Source organism: Oryctolagus cuniculus, chromosome 3 (genome assembly GCF_964237555.1).
Source record: "Oryctolagus cuniculus chromosome 3, mOryCun1.1, whole genome shotgun sequence".
In the NCBI taxonomy this organism is placed as follows: domain Eukaryota; kingdom Metazoa; phylum Chordata; class Mammalia; order Lagomorpha; family Leporidae; genus Oryctolagus; species Oryctolagus cuniculus.
The window spans coordinates 101,226,543-101,251,505 of record NC_091434.1 but is presented as its reverse complement, the minus strand read 5'-3'; the positions used below and the strand labels follow the sequence as shown (position 1 = coordinate 101,251,505).

Sequence of the window (24,963 nt, the reverse complement as noted above, 5' to 3'; positions counted from 1 at the left end):
CAGCAGGCTGTTCCCTCTGCTGCTTGTTTAGCAGTCATTACCTCCTTAGAGTTCAGCATGAAGTTTCCCAGCCAGGTAAGCCTGGGCTTGTGTAGGAACAGCAGACATTGCAGAAAAATTTATTCTTTGGGTCATTCTTTCTATCTTTCTTTAGTTTCATACAGGCAGCCAGTCAGAAACTACTAAAAAGGAGGAGGTGAGGACAGGGGTGAGAGCAAAGGATCTCTCATCAGGAAACCTAAATCTAGTTAATGTTGGGAAAAGATCATACTGTATATTTCTAGCATCTAACTTAGCATCTTCATCTGTAAATTTTGTTGAAAACATTAACAGATAAATGCATGATTATTATGAATAATTGTCTTCCAGATACTCCACTAAGTGTAAGAAGTACAAAGGTAATGAGGCTAGTAAATATGTTTTAGAACTCTGTTGCCATATAAATATGAAATATAAAAATTGATAATGATATCTACCAGAGAATACTGAGTTTTCCCAGTGCACTACAGGCTGCTTTATCTACAGTATCACTAATTACGACACCAGTTCATCAAGTTAGCATCAACATTCCATGTAAGAAATGAGAAGATCAAGGCTTAAAATATCATTTCCAAGGCTCTGATATCATGCAGGTTTCTGACTAAGTTCAGCGAGTTGGATAGTGGGTCTGGAAAGGGAGAAGAAGTAAATGTTTTCTGTTTTCTTCTCTACCTAGTCACCATCTCTGCGTCAGCTGCATCTCCTTCTTGGCTCTGTCATGGGAAAAACTGGGCACCCTATCTACGGCTTCTTCCCTTATTCTTTCCATCCTGGAGGCAAGAGTGGTTTCCGGCTATTGGTAATCTGGAAGTCATTAACCATCTATTTTGTGGAGTTCTAAATTTGCCCTCTTAATTTATGCAAGTACCTTGACTTAAATTCCTTTTGTTTAAATACACAAGAGTGGGATTAGACATTCAGCCTATTGTCACTTGAGACACCCACACCTCATATAGGACTGCCTGTGTTTGTATTCTATCTCTGTTGCCAATAACAGCTTCATAATAATGCACAGGCTGTTCTCCATATATTAATAAAATGTAATAAAAAGAAATATAATCATCAAGGAGAAAAAAAATCTCCCTTGCAATAGATATTTGGGCTGAACTTCCAAAGATACATAAACATTTTCTGAACAGACACAAAAAGATCTCATAGAACAGGTGGAAACAGGATATATAAAACAAAATGTCAAAGAATGATGGAAATTTTTTCAAGGAAATTTTGGTTTAGCTCAAATATAAGATACACAAGAAGAAAGGCTGAAGATAAGGCTGGAGAATTAGACAGGAAATTTATATCTACCTTGCTAAGGAGCCTACATTTCATCTAGTAGGTTTAAGCAGGGGTTTGAATATTCAATTTGAATATTTTATAAAGATAATTTTGCTGACTAAATAGATTAGTAATTGGAATGGATTAAGACAAGTGATCAAAAACAAATTGTGAGGTTATTGCCTTCACCTCATTAAAATTCTATTATGAGCAAAAGTAATAAGAAGCTGTTTATTTGAACAGAAGTATGTGGATTCTGCAGTTAGTTAAGACAGAATAATTTAACTAGATGACATTTTTTGTTTAGGTGAAAGACACATTATACATAGTATGCATTCAGGAACCTTGTTTGGGTTATTGCATGAATAGTAACATAACTAAACCAGATGCATCAAAGGAGTACTAGGGTAAGTTAAAATTTGATGAGGTCAGATTTGGACATGGGTTGACAATTGCTATGAAGCATCCCCATGAAATAGGAGTTAGTCAGAAATACAAACCTAGATCTCAGGAGAGAAAGAAAGGTAAATGTAGGAGTCAAGGGAAGGTAGGTGGTAGCTAAAATTGAGGACCATGACTCAGAAAGATATTGAAGTAAGAAGAACAGGGAGAAAATGGAAGCACAGGGGAGATGACTTTAGATTTGTTAAGGTAAAGGAGGGCTAAAACTCTGCAGAAGGCTATAGGATATACGGCAACTTAGGAAACAGTGCATTATGGTAGAGGGAAGAGATCACTTAAAATGCTTTCAAGAATTAAGCAGATTAAAAAGCATCTACTTTGAGTAAATAAAATAAAACAAAGATAGGGTAAGTAAGCTTTTTTTTGTTTCTGGTTTTTTTTTTTTTTTTCAGGAAATCCTGCTGCAAATGGAAAGAAAGAGAGGTCATTTATTGGAGATTTAATGTTTTCTTATATTAAAAGCATGACTTCATATTGCATTCCACATTAAATCAGGGTTTTGTAAAAATAAATGAGAATTTTAAAAAATGAGAAAAATTGGACAAGAAAGGTTATATTTTGAAGGATTTCTACTTCTTGAGCTAACACCAGATGTATCAATACAGATAAGAGAAAGAGTCTAGGAATATTTCAGTCAATGTGACTTGGTCAGTGACAGAGCATTCAAAATCAATGAATGAGCTATGAAAACCATTTTTTTGTCATTTAATTGCCTGCATTTGGTAAGACATTTAGCCTCGGTATCATTCTCTCTGGAGCAGGGGAAGGAGGGATTAATTTAATTTGGTATAGATATAAGAATATTGTAGTTATGGCTGGTGTATATAATGCCTATCCCGATGCAAATATATTTCCCCTAATGTTGATTCAGTACTATCATCCCAAAATCTAAAAGAAAATAAAACCAAATGATATTCTGGATTGCCAATTGAATTTAAAAATACTAAAACCAAAAAATACAAATGAAATAAGTGAAATATGTCCTCTTTATATTAAAATTTTTTAAATTTTTATTTTGATGCAAAAATCAAATTCATGCATACTATGAAAAACATGCATATGAGTTTCAAAGTTTTGTATCAATTTTATCTTTTAGTTCCATTCACAAAACTTGAAGTACCCTTGTACAATTAGTTATGAATCAATCGTACATAACTGTGCAGAAAAACATTTGGCATATGGCAAATATTCAGTATTTCTTGTATAAAAAATGTATTAATCTAAAAGGAAGACTACTTGCTTGCTGAATAGGATTGACAATTTTTAAATATTATTTGATAACATTATTTAACACCCATGTAACCAATAAAATTTATTTTTCTAAAAAATGATTATAGTTTCGGAGCCTAATTTTGAAATTAAAACTCAAACTCAACATACTATTGATTGACCTTTAATAAACCACCATAATTTCCTCATCTGTAAAATAATACCTATAGAGTTTCTGAAGAAATTTAATACAATTAACAGTGTTAGCAACAATATGTTCAAAAGAGTCTGATGCACAGGGTTAATATATCATTTATGATTTCATTCAGATTCATAGTTTTGCCCAAAGCTATTATATATGACAAGCATACATTTGCCATACTTTTCACATTATCTTTATAGAATTTTTATTTTCATCATCTCAAACGAAAAATAAAGTATGCAAACTTCAAAGATTAAAAAAACTAAACAAAATCAATACTTTGTCATTAATTCTCATCCTGACTTACAAACTTAATATTTATATTAATCAATTAATATTTAGACATACAGATTTAATCATGTATTAAAAAGTACAAGTTATCCTTGATAATATACAGATTCATCTACATGTAGACATAAATAATTGGAAATAGGCCATTCCCACCGTGTTTTATTATTATTATTATTAAGGTGTGTTTTTTTTTTGGGGGGGCAAGTAATATGTAAAGAAATTAGACTCAGGGTTATACTTAGCTGCCAGGGTAAAACTAACTGCTGTCCATGGTCCTGAAAACAGACAAACTGGCAGATCAGCAATACCCTTAGAATGTTAATTCCTGATCAATAATTTGACTACAAATTTGACTCTAAGAGCTAAATAGGGCCAAATGTTTCATATATATTTATCCTAAAAATTTCCTAGGGAATCTGCAATGTACCAGTTTATATCAGCAGTAATATATATTGAATAGAGCACACAAATCTTTGTAAAGGAATATTGCAACTTACCTCCTCAAACTGGAAATTCTTGGTACAAGACTTCTGTCAGTGTAACTATGCCCCCTCATGGATCTTGAAATGACTTAGGTCACAATACAAAAATAATAAATATCTTAGGGTGAGATGTAGGTGCAGGAAGATTTCCCTTAGCCTAACCCTGAAACTGACTGCAATTTCTTTGAGTCTGAGGTGGCATCAAGGGCAATAACATGCACAACTTGCTTTCATTCTTCACTTTAATGCTAAGAAAACAGGATGCTATGGTTTGATAGAAGATAAGGGAGATAAAGAGGATTTCTTCAATACCAAGATTAAAAACTCTAGAAGGTTATAGTGTCATGTATTGGCCCAAGATGTCTAAAGTGGTATAAGACACTAAAATAAATACCTTCAAACAACTCAAAAACCTAAAGTTAACCTAGGTACTAAAATGTTGCCTTGTATTTTTTATATTCTTCTTGCAAGTAATTTTCATAACATCACACTTTCTTTAAAGAATTAAGTACTTTATTTTATAAAAATGACAATCTAGTTATTATCCAAGGTAATACATTTCACACTACTGCAATAACCCAGTAGACTCTTCAGCTCTTTATTTAAGATTTATTTTATTTATTTGAAAGACTGAGTTACAGAGAGAGGTAGAGACAGAGAAAGAGAGGTCTTCCATCCACTGGTTCACTCCCCAGTTGGCCACAACGGCCGGAGCTGCACCAATCTGAAGCCAGGATCCAGGAGTCTCCCACATGGGTGCAGGGGCACAAGAACTTGGGTCATCTTCTACTGCTATCCCAGGCCCTAGCAGAGAGCTTTATGGGAAAAGAAGCAACTGGGACTGGAACCGGCACCCATATGGGATGTCAGTGCTTCAGGCCAGGGCTTTAACCAGCTGTGCCACAAAGCCGGCCCCTCTTCAGCTCTTTCTTACTATGATTATTCTCAACGCTTCTAATGTTAATAACAAAACTAATTTCCACCATCTTTTGTGGAACAGTTTATGCAAGGTATAGAAGACAGAACATCCCTGATACATTTAAGATACTATTAAAAAAAGTTTTTGGAGGGGTAAGCCATTATGAAGTTGAGGTACAGTAATTACAATAAAGTTAGACAAATAACAAGTGGACACATTATATATAGCTTCATATATCATTGGATACTTTAGACTTTGTTTTAAGAGTAAAATGGGGCCTGTGGCATAGCAGGTAAAGCCGCCGTCTGCAGTGCCAGCACCCCAAATGGGCACCAGTTGGAGTTCTGGCTTCTCCACTTGTGATCCAGTTCTCTGCTATGGCCTGGGAAAGCAGCAGAAGCTGGCCCAAGCCCTTGGGCACCTGCACCCATGTGGGGGAACCAGAAGAATTTTCTGGCTTGTGGCTTCAGATCAGCACAACTCCAGCAATTGCAGCCGATTAGGGAATGAACCAGCAGATGGAAGAGCTCTCTCTCTTTGCCTCTTCTTCTCTGTGTAACTCTGACTTTCAAATAAATAAATTTCTTAAAAAAGAGTAATATGGGTCCCATGGATCCCATGAAATCAGAATTATCTGTACACTTTATTGATAATGTAGTATGACAAATTTGGAGTAAGGGAGATCAGGTATAAGGCTATTGTATTCATTTTGGTACAAGATAATTTTGGGCTGAACCTAGATAATAGCTGTAGAGCTGTTGAAAAGTGATAGAATTCTGTATATATTTCAAAAGTCTAAGCTAACATTATATCCTGATAAATTCAATACAGTTTTTAAAATAAAGTCAGGGATCTCTAATACTTTTAGTACAAGAAACTGAAAATATTGCTATGAACAGAGAAAGAAAAAGCCATAATAAAATAGTTATGAGGAGTTAAGAAGTTCTTGGGTATGTTTAGTTGGAGATAGTCCCTTACATGTTCATGAGATGTTAAACAGGTAGTTGGGTATACATATTTGGAGTTACAGGGTTGTTTGGAATAAAAAAAAAATAATTAGGAATCATTGCCATGGTGTTACTGAAAGCCATGAGTCTAAATGCAATCACTAAGAGAGTGCATTAAGTAGAATACAGAAGGCAGTCAAGGACCCAGACTGTTTAAGGAAAAGCATAGGAAAAGTAAAGGAGACTGAAAAGGATCTAAGAAGAAAAAGACAAAGTCTGGTAAAGTTCAGAAAGAAAAGCAAAGAATATTTAACAAGGAAAACAGGGAGGGAGGGAAAATTATTATATTCTTAGTAGTATATCTATGAACTATATTAAATCTATTTAAAAATTAAAAAGTAAAAACTATTGGTAAGAAAATTAAAAGGAAAAATATTGAGACTAATGAGTTTATCAATACCAAAGTTATTAGGGACTTCAATGAAAGTTGTATCAGTGGAGTGGCAAGAGGGATAAAAATCTGACTGGAGTATGTTTAATAGATATTGGGGGGCTGGCGCCGCGGCTCAGTAGGCTAATCCTCTGCCTGTGGCACCGGCACCTCGGGTTCTAGTCCAGGTTGGGGCGCCAGATTCTGTCCCGGTTGCTCTTCTTCCAGTCCAGCTCTCTGCTGAGGCCCGGGAGTGCAGTGGAGGATGGCCCAAGTGCTTGGGCCCTGCACCCGCATGGGAAACCAGGAGGAAGCACCTGGCTCCTGGCTTCGGATCGGCACAGTGTGCTGGCCGCAAACGCGCTGGCTGTAGGGGCCACTTGGGGGATGAACCAAAGGAAAAAGGAAGACCTTTCTCTCTGTCTCTCGCTCTCACTGTCTATCTCTACCTGTAAAAAAAATAGATATTGGGAGTAGGAGAAACAGAGACAATGAATACAAGTAAGGAAATAACGTGGTAGGTATCTGGGAAGGGAAGTCAAGATGATATACACCTAAAGCTCCTCTCCAACCTATCCACCTAACTGTTTGAGAATCTCAATCTTTTGCCCTTGGACTGAAACTCAGGGTATCACTAATGCCGACTTTTACAACCTCAGATGGGAAGCATAACTTAATGACAACAGCTTTCTGGTCCCCAGGGCTTTAGTCATGGCTGTAACTTACCCTATCAGATCTTGTTCTTAAGCCTCCAGATTCAGACTAGAATTGATAATGATGACAAAGAAAAACAATTTTATTGCAACCTTATGAGGATCATCAAGTAAAAGTGATAAACAAATGATGTAAAAGAGAGAGGGGGAGAAGAGGTGCAATAGTATTTGAGTAGGTCAGAAGGGATGAGATCCACTACTGGCCTCAGATGGATTATGAATGCTCATTTGTAATAACAGATCATAATGTAGAGTGTGGAAATAGATGCAAAGAAATGGATATATACAGTGATGGAAGTCAGTGCACATTTTCTTCTGATTACCTTTGTTTCCACAGTAGTCTTATAATTTACATGATTAGTAAATGTTGGTTTGAGAAGAGTTGAGAAATTGTGAAATAGATTTCATAAAATATAAACAAAATATTTATAAAATAATTAACAGATAGCATTAAGGACCGAATAGAGGTTTACCACTGTTAATCAAAAATGAAACTAGATCAGCACATTTATTTGCATTCTTCTATCCCATTTCAGCTAAACAGGTAGAATAGTGTATGTAGATATTTGGATATAATTAGCATTTCACTTGCCAATGATACAGCAAGGGAGAGGCTAGAGAACTGAGTGACTAGGCAGTGGAATGATTCAGTAACAGATTGTAAAATTTAAGAAAATGAAGAAGCATTGAAGAACATGAAGTAAACCTGTAAAAGTTGGTGGCATAAGTCGCTAGAATATTTTGATGGATTTTTGGGGATTGAAATATCATAAGTAACAAGCTAGAAAGTTATTTTGTGGGAGGTCAAAGGATTGTACAAGAGTGAGATGAGGGGTTGGCACTGTGGCACAGCAGGTAAAGCCTCCACCTGCAGTGTTGGCATTCCTTATGTGTGCTGTTTCGAGTCCTGGCTGCTCCACTTCTGATCCAGCCTTCTACTATGGCCTTGAAAAGCAGTAGAATATGGCCCAAGCCCTTGGACCCCTACACCCAGGTGGGAGACCTGGAAGCAGCTCCTGGCTCCTGGCTTTGGATCAACAGAGTTCAGACCATTGCAGCCATCTTTGAATCAGTGGATCAGACCTCCCACCTCTCTCTCTGCCTCTGACTCTCTGACACTGCCTTTCAAAAAATAAGTAAATCTTTAAAAAAAAAAAGTGAGATGAAGGAGGGCTTTCAATGATTACCAGTGGTCATGTCTAGATTCAAGAGAATAAATACTTTGAGTATCTAAGGTGGGATAGAGGAGTTGAGATGCTGAGGTATTAGGAATATCACCTAGAAGTCTACTGAATTTGCTAACAATTGATGCAGATGTAGTATTGGAGAGACAAAGCTACAGTAATTGAGAAAGCAGAGGGAATGACTTGGGTGTCAGGAGATGTTAAGAGTAATGAGCATGAGTGAAATAATCAATTTTAAGAAAGCAGAGAGAATGGTCTATATGTGCTAATGAGGTGGGAGGAGGAAAATTATCCCAGCTTCAGTCTCAACAGAAGAAGTGTGTTTAGGTGGTGCCCTTTTTATTTGAGAGATTTGTAGAGGAAACAAATAGGACCAGCTGTGCCTTATAGAGAAACTGATATATGCACTTCTGCAGATAATGGCTTGCTAAGTCCAGAGGTGCAGTGGGCTACTGAGAAAAGAAGACAAGGGGAGTGCACAGCTTGTGTGATCTTCAGAGTTCTGCAGTGACAAGCATAAAAAGGGGAAGATGTTGAGTGTGAAGTCCTGCTGGATTTAAGTCAGACAGAAACATATAATATTTAGAGACATGAATGTTTGATGCTTCCATTTAATTTTAAATGTGTGATATGAAAGAAACAGAGAAGGGGCCACAATATTCAGATCCAAGATGCAAGTCAAAAACAACTCCAGGATAACCCAAGTACTTGGGCCCCTGCACTCACCTAAGAGACCTGGAAGAAGCTCCTGGCTTGGATAAGCCCAGCCCCTGCTGTTGTGGTCATTTGGGGAATGAACCAGTGGGTGAAAGATCCCCATCTCTCTCCCTCTCTCTTCCTCCCTCTTCTTCCCTTTATCTCCCTCTTTTTCTCCCTTTTTATCCCTCCCCTCCTCTCTCCCCCCCCTCCTTTTCTCTTTCTGTAACTCTGCCTTACAAATAAATCTTTAAAAAAGCTTCATTTTCCCTGGCCAAAAATGCAGTTACTGAGTCAATAAATCTCCTTTCTGCCATATGGCATTGAAGTTTCACGTACATTTGCAAACGAAGGAGACCTAAAAAGACAGCTTGAAAAACATTTCAGTTGATATCTTGATTATTTAATACCCAAAGATGAAGACAAAAAGCAAAACAAAAAAAATGTGCTTCTAAGGAGGAAAACTCAGTTTATCCTGATTATGTTCCATCTAACTCCTCGAGAGACATAATTGATACATGAAAATATTCCTCTAGGAAACTTGAGCCTTAAGTCTGTGGCTTCTCTAAAGGCAATGAGGTTATTTCTATCAGTGATCTCACCCCTTAAGTTTATAATTATCTGCTAACTAGTTAAATGACACACAAAGATGAGAACTCCCTAAGGGTAGGAACCAGGTACACTGGATACACTCAGAGCCAAAATAATGGCTGACCCGTTGACTGATTTTCCAGTAAGCAGTTATCCTATCAATAAATAAAAGCATGAACAATAGAAGTCTAATTTTTGAAGACTGATTCTGTGAAGAATATGAAAGTGGCACCAATACACAATTCTGAAGGAAATAACAAAATGCCCCTATCTTTTGTAAAGTGTGTTCCTACCATTTCCACTCATGGTTTAATTTCATTTAAATTAAGATTCAGTTTTCATCATTTAATTATAAAGTGCAGAGGATGCTGGAATCAATAATTTTTTTGTCATCATATATAATGGTTATCATTCAGTACACTTTGGAAATAATCTTCACTTGAACTATTTTTTCTTGATGTAGGCCTGATTAATCCCGCGCATTCAAAGTACAAAAGCACAATGCTCCTTTTATATCATTTATTTCCTGGTCTTTTGCTATTAACTACACTGCAACTTAAGTCTTCAGAACCAATTTTTCAGGTTTCCAATCTATTATAATCAAGTTTGCATAAATCAGTTATCCTCTTCAGAGCCTTTTTCAGACATATGATGTGTGTCTTTTGCTTGCTAGAACATCCATCTATTTATATTTCACTTACAGTTCTTTATTTTATGAATTATGATTACATTAGCAGCACCTAGTCCACTTTCTATTACTAAGTTAGCCCTCCACAGAGGTACTTTCAAAAAAAGTATAATTCCAAACTATCTAAAGCTGATCATTTATTTGATCATTAAACATATCAGTTAAGTTATAGATTCATAACAGTTCTTAGTTCAAATATATTCTCTGTTGTAAGAACAAGTGAAAGTACCCTATCTCCTCATATTTCTCAGGTAAACTGAGACTTAACTTACATAAAAGAAATTCAAGTTTCTCTGCTGGGTCTTTTTCACTCTACTAGTCATATCAATTGCTCAAAGTCAACAGTGTTATCATTTGACCAATTGAAAAGCAAGCAAGGAAATGATAATTTTGAATAGTTTTTGGCATAAAAATATGATCCTAGACATCAAAAGCAATCTGCTTCTATGACACAAGTACATTTTATAACTTTTTTTAAGTAGTTAAGAAACATTCTGACACAAATTTCTGGTTGTGATTTTTTTATATTGGAATAGAGTTCAATAATAAGCTATATTAAGTCTATGGTTAGGAAACAACTTTTTGTGACCTCATAAACAGAGTCTGAGGGCCCTTTAATATTCCACATTAGTAAATTTACACAAAAAATCCTTAGCCAGTCTTTGTTCAGATTAGTACTGGTTGACTGTAGATACATACTACCTTCATCACATCTGGTAAAATAAACCTTAAAAGGTTGTAACATCTCAAGTCACTGAACCAAGTGCTAATTGCCTCTTCAAAAGAATGATTATATATTACATCTGTATCAGAATAGCAGAGAATTCTTATAATTTTGTACACTGGACATATTTATATTTACTTGGGGAATTATTTCTCACAGAAAATGTGACATCATCCAAATCATAAATGACAAATGAAAACATAAAAAGCTACTGGAGAAAAAAGAAAATATGTCATGTACTAAATAAACTTTAAGAGAAAAACCAATAAATTAAATAGTGAACACAGGTTTCAACAAGGATAGTTTAATAAAGAAATAAACAAATGAAAACAATCTATGGCAATCATAAAGGATGTCTTATACTTAGACATGTCTTAGTGGAGGCACAATTTATTTCCCTCATAGTCATTATTTCTATTGGAGTGAAGAAGATAATGATAGATCAAAAGTTTAAAAATCCAACTCATGTTTTTAAGTTATGCCTCAAGTTTGTTTGCTTCTGATTTAGAGGGTAAGAAATCCTGCACAGGCCGGCGCCACAGCTCACTTGGCTAATCCTCCGCCTGCAGCACCGGCACCCCGGGTTAGTCCCGGTTGCTCCTCTTCCAGTACAGCTCTCTGCTGTGGCCCGGGAAGGCAGTAGAGGGTGGCCCAAGTGCTTGGGCCCTGCACCCGCATGGGAGACCAGGAAGAAGTACCCGGCTCCTGGCTTCGGATCGGTGCAGCGCCGGCCATAGCGGCCATTAGGGGAGTGAACCAACAGAAGGAAGACCTTTCTCTCTGTCTCTCTCTCACTGTCTATAACTCTCTCTCTCTCTCTCTCTCTCACTGTGTAACTCTGCCTGGCAAAAAATTTAAAAAAAAAAAATTAAAAAAAAAAAAAAAAGAAAAAGAAATCCTGCACAGTGAATAAATTGAAATACAACTGCAATTGGAAGATGTTGCTGACTACCACTTGGCAACATTTGTCTCAATTCCAGACTTCTAATAGACCTGAGTTGTTAACATCAGAAACGTAAGTTGTCCTGGCTGGGTAACTCAAACAGGTCTTCATAACACTGAGTGGCAAAATGAAAGAGACCTTTAGTTTCATCTAAGAGATGATCCACCCCTCATCAGCCCACTCAAAAGGGAGGCCTAATAATACAGTGGTGTGGATTTACCCTTATTAAAAAGAAACATTTAATTGAGTTTTTTGTATAAGACATTTGGTACAACCACTAACAATTTTCACTTTAGTCTTGATGTTTTTAAGCAATGCAAAAGTTTTCCATCATTTTTACTTAGACATCCAGGATTTTATAACCAATTCTAATGAGTGTCAAGATACATTCTATCTGATATGTTGTTTTTGCTATGACTTTTTATTAGGATCTGGTCCAATGCTTGTATAATGTCTACTTACTCTTTAGAACTAGGTAATAAAATTGCTTTCTTAATTGGGATCTCACACATAGGGATTTATTCGGTTGTAGAAAAAGCATTGGAAGTAATCACCTGATGGGATTTAGATTCAAGAGAAAATTAATTAAAGGATCCTCAGTCTAAAGCAAAACAACAGCAATAAAAGTAGTTTTGAGTGAATATCAGTTGGCTTAAGAAATTCAAGCAAAACAGGAGAAAATAGGAAATTCACCACCAACGGGAGCATAAAAACAATTTAACATGGCGTGACACATTCAATATGGTTGGCAGTCTCTATTAAACAAAAAATCAATGTACATACCATGACAAATCACATAGTCCAAATGAATAATCAAATAGGGATAATTGACACGAAATATGAAATAATAGTCAACATTTTGAAATTCAGACCAGTTGTTTTAAAAATGTGTCAAGGGACAGGTGTTTAGTCCAGTGGTTAAGCTGCCAGTTAAGACTCACAACAGAATACTTAGGTCAGCTCCTGCTCCTGATTCTAGCTCCCTGAGAAGCAACAATGAAAGCTCAAGTTATTGCATTCCTGCCACCTACATGGAAAACCTGAACTGATTTCCCAGCTCCTGACTTCAGCCCTCCCTAGTACTACAGGCATCTGGGACAAGAACTAGCAAAAGGGAGCTTTTTCTTTCTCTTTGTGTGCTTCATAAAAACATCTAAAAGTGCATTAAATGTGTCAAGTGTAAGCCTAAATTTGAAGACATAAAATGAGTAAATGCTGAAAATAGGATATATACACAGTAGGGAGGGAACATAAGTAGAGAGGAAGAAAGAAATGTTCAGGAAAGGAAATATAAGTGGCACAGCACGTTAAGCCATTACTTGTGAAACTACTGTCCCGGGCTGGCACAGTGGCTCACTAGGCTAATCTTCTGCCTGCGGCGCCAGCACCCCAGGTTCTAGTCCCGGTTGGGGCGCTGGATTCTGTCCGGGTTGCCCCTCTTCCAGTCCAGCTCTCTGCTGTGGCCCAGGAGTGCAGTGGAGGATGGCCCAAGTCCTTGGGCCCTGCACCCGCATGGGAGACCAGGAGGAAGCACCTGGCTCCTGGCTTAGGGTCAGCGCAGCGCACTGGCCGCAACGCACCGGCTGTAGCAGCCACTTGGGGGTGAACCAACGAAAAAAGGAAGACCTTTCTCTCTTGCTCTCTCTCTCACTGTCTAACTCTGTCTGTCAAGAGAGAAAGAGAGAAAGAGAGAGAGAGAGAAAGAGAGAAAGAAACTACTGTCCCTTACTGGAGTACTGGCTCAAGTCCCAGAGAGAAAGAGAGAGAGAAAGAGAGAAAGAAAAAGAGAAAGAAAGAGAGAAAGAAACTACTGTCCCTTACTGGAGTACTGGCTCAAGTCCCAGCTGCTCTTCTTCCACTCCAGTGTCTTGTAGATGTCAGTAGATGATGGCTCAAGTGTTTGGGCCCCTGCCATCCATGCGGGAGACCAGGATGGTTTTCCTGGCTCCTAGCTTTGACCTGGCCCAGTCCTGGGTGTTGTGGCATTATTATGGAGACTGAAGCAGATGGATCATCTCTCTCAGGCATGTGCTCTTTCCCTCTCTCTTGCTTTGCCTTTCAAATAAGTCAATCATTCAGAAAGTGACAGAATGAGAGGGAGTCATGGGGATGGCTGTACCAGTGTCTTTCTTCCATAAAGCACAGGAGTCTGGCTTCTCTCAGAAAGCAGTCAGCCCTCACTCACTCCCTAGCCTTATCCTTCATGACCATGCATCTTGGTTTTGGGAGCTATTTCCTAGAGAACAGTGTCACTTTTCTCTTTTGTTCCACAGTGCACTGAATATTTGTATTCATTTTTATAATTTTCTTTCTAGAAGTAGTCTCAACAATATTGTCTAAACATTCATTTTTGCTGGTAATTAAAGCCATAGAGCTAATTACTGACAAATCCATTCTTTTCTTCCCATAGGGTTTATCCAACATAGTAGGACTGCAACATATACCTGGTGAGGAACCAACTCTCTTAAAAGGTGTATAGCATGAACTGATAGCTGTTACTAACTATCCAGTGTCTCCTTCCAAATCTGGTTTTGCTGAAGCAGGGTTTACTCACTTGAAAAATTACATCTCCAATCCATTCATGCCAATAAGGGTGTGAGAATGTTAAAATTATAGCTAGTGAAATACATGTAGATGCTGTTTCATTAAGTTTCTGGAAAACTCCTTAAGAAGGTGGCTAAGTTATATAGTAGGGGATATTATTCTTCCTCCCTCCTGGAATACAGGTGCAATTTTGGAGATATGGTAATCATCTATTTACAACTAAACTACCTTGAGGATGGAAGGCAAGTGACAAGGATGACATTAATAAAGATGTAATTTAGGACATGGGTCACATTGAATCACTTTACATGTAATGGAAAGTCTATTTCTGGGTATTCTTTTTTTACATAAGAAGAAAATAAACCGCTACCATTCTTATCAATCCTTTAAAGGTCTCTCCTAACCCTAAACATGATTTATAACAGATGTGACTTAAAACATTCAGGAGTAAAAAATACATAAAGAGGAATTATAACAGGCAGAAGCTATGAGAGCCAATCACATGAAGTACTAGTCAGATGTTTAAACTATGTCTGGATAAGGTGAAACATGTGGTTTATACATTTAGAGGTTTGGAAAATTTAAGGTTATTTGGGAAAGGGCAAAAAACTCTACATAAATATAGAATTTGTTGGGGAGAAGTCTAAAAACAGAGGGCATAGAAAATTTTTATATTACCAAAAGTATTCTGCACACATTGTACAAATTGCTAAGCATTGACTATGTTACTAAAAGTGGTTATTAGAATTCCTCTCCCTGGAGGCCTTCCAAATAGGGTAGATAGCAATCTGTCCAAGCAAGTTTGGGTTCTGTCCAGCCTGAAGGCAGATGGATGGACTGGATGACCTCTCAAAGTCCCTTCTGGCCTTATTATCCTACAATTCTATTTCACACTGAGACAAAGTTATTGCCGCTTCTTTATTTGTAGTTATAGTCATTAAGGAGACCTCTGCTCCCTGTCTGCATATTCACAGATATTTCTGGTAAATGAGAATTGCAACTGAAAGGAGCAAATCACTTTAGGCAAAATACAGGAGTGAATCTTCCTGACCAAGAGCACATTGTTTCAGGCAAGTGATTTCAGCATATAGTGTAACACATGGTACCCCCATATGTTATTCTGCAAAAACAGTCCGGTGAAACTATACACTTTATCGTTCCCTCAATGTTTCCTGAGTGCTTTGATACCAATGTAGTAAACAGTCTGTATTCAAGTGACTTGGATGGTAGGTTAAATTTTTTTACGTACTTCCAATATATGGGAGGAATAAAATATATACATAGATAAAATAAAAAAAAATTAAAAGGCACAAGGCACATTCCCATTGAAAAGCTCATTTCAAAAGGTAAGGTGCATTGTATTAGACAGGATTACTAAAATTTAATCCCAAGCATATTTCTCATCATTCCACACATTCTGCTTTTATGATTAATTTAGTTAGGAGAATACAAACAGGATTTATTGAAAAGGAACTTAAGTGATTTGGCTGGGAGTAGAAAGTGGAATCCTCACCTTACACTTGTTTTGAGAACTGAAAGAATTGGAATGAAACCAGGTAATAGTCACAGAAAATTAAGAACCTTTTTTTCAGTTCCATGAATAATCATTGTTAGCTAGATATCCAGTTGACAGATAGGAAAATATAAGAAAGTAAATACACTTACACATACACTTCTGTATACATTTATATGCAAGTCATTTCATGCTGAATGTTATATGCAATGAATATTTAGGAATAATTCTATTAAATTATTTAAAATAAGGAATAGTGCATATCTGTTAATATTTCTCAATAGACTGATTTGAGACCACTAAAGTGGTATGTACTTAACCTAACCAAAAATGAGACAATTCAGGTTCTTAATGCTTCCACTCTGGGAATAATGGAGAATTCTATGAGCCATTTACTGAATTATACAGACTTTTTTTTCTTGGCCCTCCTTGATTTCGTACCTGTACACTGAATGGGAACACAGTACACATTACAGTTAATGGAACTGAAAAGTGCTCTTTAGGACATCCCACACCTCTTGCTTGTAACTCACATCAGGCCTTGGCTCGCAGTCCCACTGACCTAATCCAGTTCAGTGAACAGAGTGAGCTCACTTTGGTTGGTACTTTATGGTTTCTGTAACCACCGTGAGCGGTCTGGACTGGTTCTACAATCTGCTGGAGCACAGAGAGATCAGTCATTTGATTTCAATGCTAGAAATACAAGTTGAATAAAGGAGCTAGAACACAAATTCTCAACTAATGCAAATAAATCTGGGTGGCTTATTTTTCCTCAAGATATGTATATTTAACAGAGTTTTTTGAGTATCTATCAAAATATGCAAATAAAGTTTGGAAAATCTTAGAATACCTCTATCTCTACAGAGTTTAAATAATTATTTGATTTGACACAGAAAGAATCGACTACTATGAGCTCTAAAGCCGTCTGTGTCACAGCTATTTTACTTTTTGAATAGCACTTAATGCAGTGAGATACTCAGATATGGGGCCCTAGGTTGTTCAGGTGGCTATAACAAAATACCACAGAGCTGGTAGCACTAATATAACAGAGACTTGTTTCTTACAGTTCTGGAGGCTAAATGGCTTTTATAATGGCATTGAGAAGACTCTCATTAATTTTTCCTAATTTATGAAAATTGAAATCCTAAAGATTTTTAAAATTTCCTATTGTCACTAGGGTAGTTCTACTTCAAAGAGTTAAACTGCACTCTGTTTCCCTTGCACATCCCTCACCAAATGAAAGCACTAATTTTTCTTCAGGGGGTAGAGCTAAGAGTCAGATTGAGACATTGAACTGTGCAAGCTGATTGTATACTTGTTCAGCTTGTTGTTAACTCAGCACATTCTTTTCTGGTCCATCAATTAATAAAATTGACAGGGACTATGTAGCTAATTCAAAATATGTCTGTCAGTTGATTTTTGCAAGACATGTTGGTGCTTGGAGGTTGGGTCAGGAAGGATGCTGAAGCATAACAATTTTATGTACTTCCTGAATTAAGTTAAGATCCAGTAGTCAAAAATGGCAAATGGAAGCTCAAGGTCACAGTGTTGAAACCTTGCACTCAAACTGATTTTCTATGTGACTCCTGGGGATGCCATTCAATCTCAGCTACCTGCTCTAATTCCTTGCTTTTTTAAAATATCAAGCTGCTGTGTCAAAGACCAAATAATGAATCACAGGGGATTTGGTCTCACATTTGAGGTTGAGTAGTGAGCTGAGTGACAGTTGGTTATAATTCACACTTTTAAATAACACTGAAACAGTCATATGTTTTCCAGCGTTAAGGGAAAAGAGGGCAGAACTTGGGCATCATCTAACAAGGTAGTATTTTAGCCGCTTGCTGAAGATGGCATTCTTCTTGCTTAGATAGTGAATACATTTTCCAAAATTCTAAACTACTTCTGAGCCGGGGTTCAGTGAATATGGATCCCTTTGTTCTCTGTTCTCAATTTCATTCAACTGAACTACATCCAAGTAACACAGTAAAGGATAGTACCTAATATGCCTAGATTTGGGAAAAACTACTGTCTGTTTCCAATGTTCACAATTATATCAATGTACACATTTACCTTCTACAAGTAAACTACTATCTAAGGTGTCTATCACTAAGTATACTTTCAGCTTCCGATATAACTGTCTCCACTCAGCACCCTGAGCTTCAACCTTAGCAAAGAAGGTAGAGCTCACTTAAGCAAAATGCTTTCTTTGCACATGTGTGTTTGTGAATGTAATTCTCTATTTTTGTATGCTCTTCCTTTCTTTGTTTGCCTATTCATCTCTTAGAATAAGACATGCATCAATTATCAAAAATCTTGGAAAATCTGCATCCTGCATTCTTGAGTCCCCTACAGCTAAAATTCGATGCTCTTCAACTAAGTTTTTGTCTGCAATTCTTACAGCTACCATATTATGACATGCAATTCTGTAAAGAGGTAGAAAACAGAAAATTCTGCCTCTCTAAAGCTTAAGTCAATGTCTGGAATATTGTCAAAGCTCAATGAAAGTTTACCAACGTTAAAGATTGAATTGAATATAGAAAAAACTTCAATGTTGTCTCTTCCCTTCCACTGGAACATTTTGAAAAATTCATGTTAGCCTCATAGCCATCACTATTTTCTACATTTTTCCCATCATATGAAGAAAAGAATGGTGACGGAAAAATATAGATAAATAATTACTGTCCAGGATGTCCAATATTCATGAAAGTTACAACTACACAACTATTAGGACCATGAATATTTTTCATCTGTTGTAGAGAGGTTATTAGTGTAGAGAACCTGAGTCTTTTGGCTTTTTGTTATTCCACATAAGCAATTTATCCAAAGGGCTTGTGTGCTTGGAAATTGCCTTAAAAGGAGTTGTTTGCACTAAGGAGCAAACCCTCATTATTTCTCTTTATTCTCCTCTGGGCGTGAAGAGAAAAGATAGAGTGAATATTCTACTGGTAGGAGAGTTACAGATTCGTGTATTTAAACTGCATCTACTTAAAATCAAGATGAACTGCAAAAAGGGCACGAACCAGCAACAACTGAGAGTTGAAAGTACACCAGATTCTCATCACAGGCAAGACTGGGTGAAAAAATACAGGAGACTAAAATAATTTAACTTAGAAACACTAAATAGTTTAGCTTGGAAACACTATTTTCTAATAAGAGAGAGAAATACAAAATCTGAATTCTTTAAAGAAAGAAAATCTGTATAGTACTTGGTAACTTTTAAGCCACTAGTAACTTTATACACCATTTAAAATATTTCTAAAAATTCGATTTCCTGTTTTTTTAAATAGTTCTATTTGAGCCAGAAAATTTATTAGTGTAATGTTAACATTACTTAAAGTAGTAAATTTGCTACATCGACAAATCATTTTAGATTATTCTTTTGTGTGCTTGGTTACCATAGAGTGAAATTATTTCATCCATCTTTTCACAGAGGTGTTAATGTAGGTCGTCAGCTCTCTCTCAAGTCACCATATGCAGAGAGTTAAAAAATAAACTCCAAGTATAGAACAGTTTAGCAACTGCAGCAGAGAAGTCAGCGTTGGTAAATCCAATAGATGTACAAAATCATATTTCTAATTTAACAGAATTCATAAAACTAAGACGCTGAAAAATAAATATGTATATGTATAGCCATATATGTGTGTATGTATGTCTGCATGTGTCTATGTATGTGGGGGGGTTGGGACACATACACAAACACACACACACACACAAAGAGGGATCCTCATAAAGTTTAGCAGAAATATGTGTTTTGAAAAATATATTCATGGGTTTCAAAAATTTTTGCACCAAAATAAACATTTTAATTCTTTTTAATGAATTTTTTGAAGTACCCTCATACCCATGTATCTTAAAAGGTCTTCAACAAATATACAATTCCAATTTCACTCTGAAATCAGCTGGTGCTTACGGCCACAGCTTCCCGCATAAATCCATTACTTAAACTAATTCTAGTTGGAGAGGAAATGCTTATACCTGAGACGAAAATATGTCAGGATCTACTTTTAAGTTGCAAGATCTATACTAAAAAAGTGATCTGAGCACACAAACTCAGGTATTCCTGATTTGCTTTTTTTCTCTTAGCTCTGGCCTCATTGAAGTTTCCAGCAACTTCAGTAGTTACTGATGAGCTTCGCTGGCAGTGCTATAAGCCTATTGGGCTGACAGGTACACTTTCCTTATCACTGCTTGCAAATTGCAACTGTCTACACACCTTTGGGTTTGGATTTTGTGTGCTGAATTCCTCATTTAGCACGATTTTGATTTAGAAAGAGGACAGCAAAGTTTTTCAATGAAATTTTTAAAATGAGACTTGGACAAGATCCCTTGATACAATAAAAAAGACATATACTATTTGTTTTCTCTGATCTAATAGAGTACCTAGTAGGTAATCTATACAAATAAAATTGATATTTTGAAATTTGATGATTGTTTAAAGCCCTTGTTTAGTCTGTTGAGGAACATGTTTTTTTTTCTTCATACTATTTGTTGAACTTTTTACTTAGTGTAGGGTTAATCTGACAAGTGTAAAGTAAACTGAACAGATATTTGTAAAAATTAAGAATGGGAATAGGAGATGAAGGAGAAAGAAGGGTGGAAGTGTGGCTGGGAAAGAGTAGGGTGGCAAATATCACTATGTTCCTCAATCTGCAGATATGAAATTTGTATACCTTAAATGAAAATAAAAATGTTTTCCAAATTCCTTTGTCTCTTTCATCAGCCTCATGAACTTCCTTCCTTGCCTCCCCCTCCTTTCTATTCTGGTAAACTGCAAGCTAATCTTGAATCAATATGAAATTAGTGATAAATAACTAATGAAGCAGTAACTGAAATAATTTTTGTTTTCTAGTAGATTGAAAAATGGAGTTCTGATAATTTGAGCTTCAAATTACTTTTAATTTAATTCCTTTTTGGGGGGGGAATAATTTGGTGACTACGTTTGAGATTTAAGCAAGAATTCTAGGGATTATTACTTTCCCATTGCAACTCATTACAGATAGTTAATTCTACCATTTGCCTTGCCCATCCTGAGAGAAGTCTGTAAGTTATAAATTATGACCAGGATATTTTTAGCACTTTTTATGAGACTTAATATTATGTTGGAAATATAAAAGTTACAAAACCAGTATGTAAAAATTTAAGCATAAAAGGTGATAATTAAAACTAAAATATTATAATTAGTGACTAGATTATAGGTGGATGGGAAAATTATAATTGCAAATATTAGGAAAGTTATATTTAAAATGGCAAGTAAAGTAAAATATTCAAATGAAATTTTAAAATTCTTCATATGTATTATTTCAACACAATTTAGGAGATATGTATGATAATCCTGTTTATCATTAAGCACCTGATCAAATGTACTGGTGACATATATCATATACTCAGATTTATGTAGGAAGAGGTTGCAAATAGAAAGTGAGAAATCAGAAAATATGAGATGTGTTTGTGTGTGCCTGCATTTGTGTGTTTAGGGGGTAAACTTTTAATATGTCAGTTTTAGTTTACTAAATCAGTTTTAGTAAATTCTTCACACATATTACCACCTAGATTTATATGGACAATGGGAAGTTTGCTGGGAAAAAAATCACACAGATTACACACTACATTTTCTAGTGACACAGAATTGAAATTCTTTTTTGCAGTGATCTGAAGAGTGTCATATTGTTTTAATAGAGAAAGAACAGATAGTGACATCAAGACTGCCATTCCTTTGTAACTTCAATGTATTACCACTTTGTACTATAAATGCAATCCAACTAGGGTTGTGAATTTAAAAAGGACTTCTTTGATTATATTCACCTTACTATTAACATAATAGATTATCTAATGAATGGAAAAATTCTAAAGTAGCATTTTGATGCATTTCAGTGGATCTGGTCTCTATTGGTTGGTTTTGTTCTCTTCTTCCAAGCATTCTTTGTACATTTGTGTGGATTGCTATGGGCATATCCTGGATTGAGAAGCTTTGTAATTTTAGAACATGTTTTCATTTCTCATGCAATTTAGATAGGGTAATAATACCACTGATACAAGGTACTATGTAGGAAAAGATGCAATTTTTGAAAATATGCTCATTTCACAAGTCCTTATTGTAAAATTTTTATAAGCACATCTCCATATATAAGTATATAGATAAAAGTCCATTTTTCTTTTTTTAAATGGTTCCAAATTATGGAGATTAAAATATCAGTGTTATAGAAAATCACTTATAATATATATGTTTCATTACCTTTACTAGAAGGAAATTGATTTTTCGAGGGAATTCAGACAACAATTCAGTAGGTACAAAACATTCATAAAACATCACCTCCTGTATGAATTCTCATAAGGAACACAAATATACCATCTTTAAATCCCATTTTGGACTCCATGTGTAATTAAATTGGGTATGTGTTTGTCCGTGAAGCATTTCTTTTTTTTTTTTTTTTTTTTTTTTTTTTTTTTTTTTTTTTGACAGGCAGAGTGGACAGTGAGAGAGAGAGAGACAGAGAGAAAGGTCTTCCCTTTGCCGTTGGTTCACCCTCCAATGGCCGCCGCGGCCGGCGCGCTGCGGCCGGCGCACCGCGCTGATCCGATGGCAGGAGCCAGGAGCCAGGTGCTTCTCCTGGTCTCCCATGGGGTGCAGGGCCCAAGCACCTGGGCCATCCTCCACTGCACTCCCTGGCCACAGCAGAGGGCTGGCCTGGAAGAGGGGCAACTGGGACAGAATCCGGCGCCCCGACCGGGACTAGAACCCGGTGTGCCGGCGCCGCTAGGCGGAGGATTAGCCTAGTGAGCCGCGGCGCCGGCCGCATTTCTAAAAACAGAGCAATGTTTGAGCCAATCCACTTTTTCATTGTAAGTCTATAGTAATGAGACAGTTCTTTAGAGACTTGAAAAGGCTGGTACTTAATTGACTTAAAAAAATGCCTGGTGGTGACCAAAAATTAAAAGAAAGATGGAGGGTAGGAAAACAGACTCAATTTCTACACTCTCCTTTTGATTAAAATCAGTCACCTCTTTTCATTTAAATACAGACAACATACATGTGGCGAATTTAATAACCAAGAGGTTTGGTTTTTGTGCGCATGTTAGGGTCACTCTATCAGACAAAGCAGGTAAACACATTTGTGAGTTTATTTATTCAATGAAGAAAGCTTTCAATATATTACTGGCTCTTGAATGACTATACCTTTACAGTCACTTTTATGCATTCTAGGTAGGGTGCAAGGCCAGAAAACTGGCCAAGAAAGGAAAAAAAAAAAATAACAACAGAAGTAGAGAACCAAATATGCTTCTTACTATTTCTAAGACCACTATAGGTCATCATGAACAGTGATTTAAACCTGTAAAGACACTTCTATTTGTTGACATCTGGAAATACATAAAAAGGCCGAAGTGGTACAATCACCACTGGTAAATGAAGAAAGAAAACAGATTATCACATGATATAAAACTAAACTTGGATCAGTTAGAAAACCGCTACAGAACAAGAAAAAATGTACAGCAGATATTACTATATAATCTACGTGAAAATGCTGATGTGTTCTCAAGGATCATGGTAAATATAACAGCTTTTTATTTTTGTTCAAATACTTGTTTTTATTTGCATTTTCTGGCTTTGCTATTATCATGCAACCTCAATTATGAAATCACACACTGAATTTTATTAGAAAACTCAGACATATTTTCATATGATTCATGACAATGTAATTTCTCTAAGATATTCAATTTCATGTCATCACCTCTGAGAAGCAGTATTTGGCAATGTGATAATTTTACTCTTTTAAAACTTCGGTCACACATATCTATCTGCACATGTAATAAGGCAGCTCTATTATAATTAAAGTGGACAGAATTAGGCTTCAGAAAATATAATTTTTGAAACGAAAATGAAATTCTCGATATCAATTTGCAATTTAATACTTTGTTTTCTGTTACTGGCATTCTTTGCAACATAACTGTCAAAAAGAATGCATCTCACAAAACCTTTCAATAAAAATAAAATCCCTTATTTGTTATTATTACACATGTATTTACAACTGAAACTAACCATCTGCTGACCCTTTAAGTGGCACTTTCAGAGGTCAAGTCTAAGAAGGGATGTTCAGGCCAATGCAGGAGCCTGCTGGAGACCAGCTGGAATCTGTGCACAGAGCCATAGTCAATTAAAGAAAGGAAAGACTTAGCTACCTAGTTGATTTTGGCACCTTATTCACGGCCTGTTAACAGCCTTACTGTCTCAGATTATCTTTCTATGATTTACTGCTTTTCTAGTATATCTCTCCATCTCTGGTTTTGAATTCAGTTTATTTCAGCCCAGAGCTGGGAAGCTGTCAGCATGTAACCTTTGTCAGGTCTCCAGACAACTTTTGTTTGATCTATATATATTGTTGACTATGCAATGATTTTAAAAGCAGCAGCAGCAGACTTTGAACACTTTAGGTACAATGGGTAGGGAGATACTCCTGCAAAACTAGAACTTTCATTGACCTTGTGTCTTTTCTCCAGATCACAGCGTTCAGTTTGTGTGAATCTGTTCAAAGAACAGATGTCACTCCAGCTTTCTCTAGTCTCCCCTATTCCTTATTGTTTTTACTGGTTCCAAAATGAACGGCAGGTTCCTATTGACATCTTGACTTCAATACCTTCTGTATTACACTCAGTCTGTGAGAATTTTAGTCAGAACAAAACAACTAGTTCAGTTGTTTCTTTCTTAGCTCCATCTTGCAGCTTAATGTACTTCACTGATACCTAGATTGTCTTTCCTTACCTAGGTCTATACCTTGGTCTTCATAACTTTTCCTTAAGCTCAAATATGTCTTTCTTAGATCTCATTGACTATCTTGCCCTCAGTTCTATTAATATGTGACAATTAAGCTTTTGTTCATTTTTTGGATTCTAATTGTTTCTCCCTTATATCACTCATAGACAGATAAAATTTTTAGCACTTTAGAATGTACACATTGATTTTCAAAAAGACATCATAGCATCAAATGATGGAAAAAATCTGAAGGAACCACTTTACTATGAACGCATCCGCTAAAATAGTTGGTTGCACCAGTATTCATTCAAATAATTCGTTTCAGCAAAGATTCATAGAAACAAGTTGATAAACTGTGTAGTCAA

The 24,963-nt window shown here is 36.3% G+C and overlaps 1 protein-coding gene across 9 annotated transcripts in view; it reads right to left on the bottom strand.

Moving 5' to 3' along the window:
• Positions 1–24,963, bottom strand: part of LRP1B (LDL receptor related protein 1B) — a 2,140,503-nt gene that overhangs the window by 1,392,964 nt on the left and 722,576 nt on the right. The gene's annotated exons all lie outside the window — the stretch shown is intronic.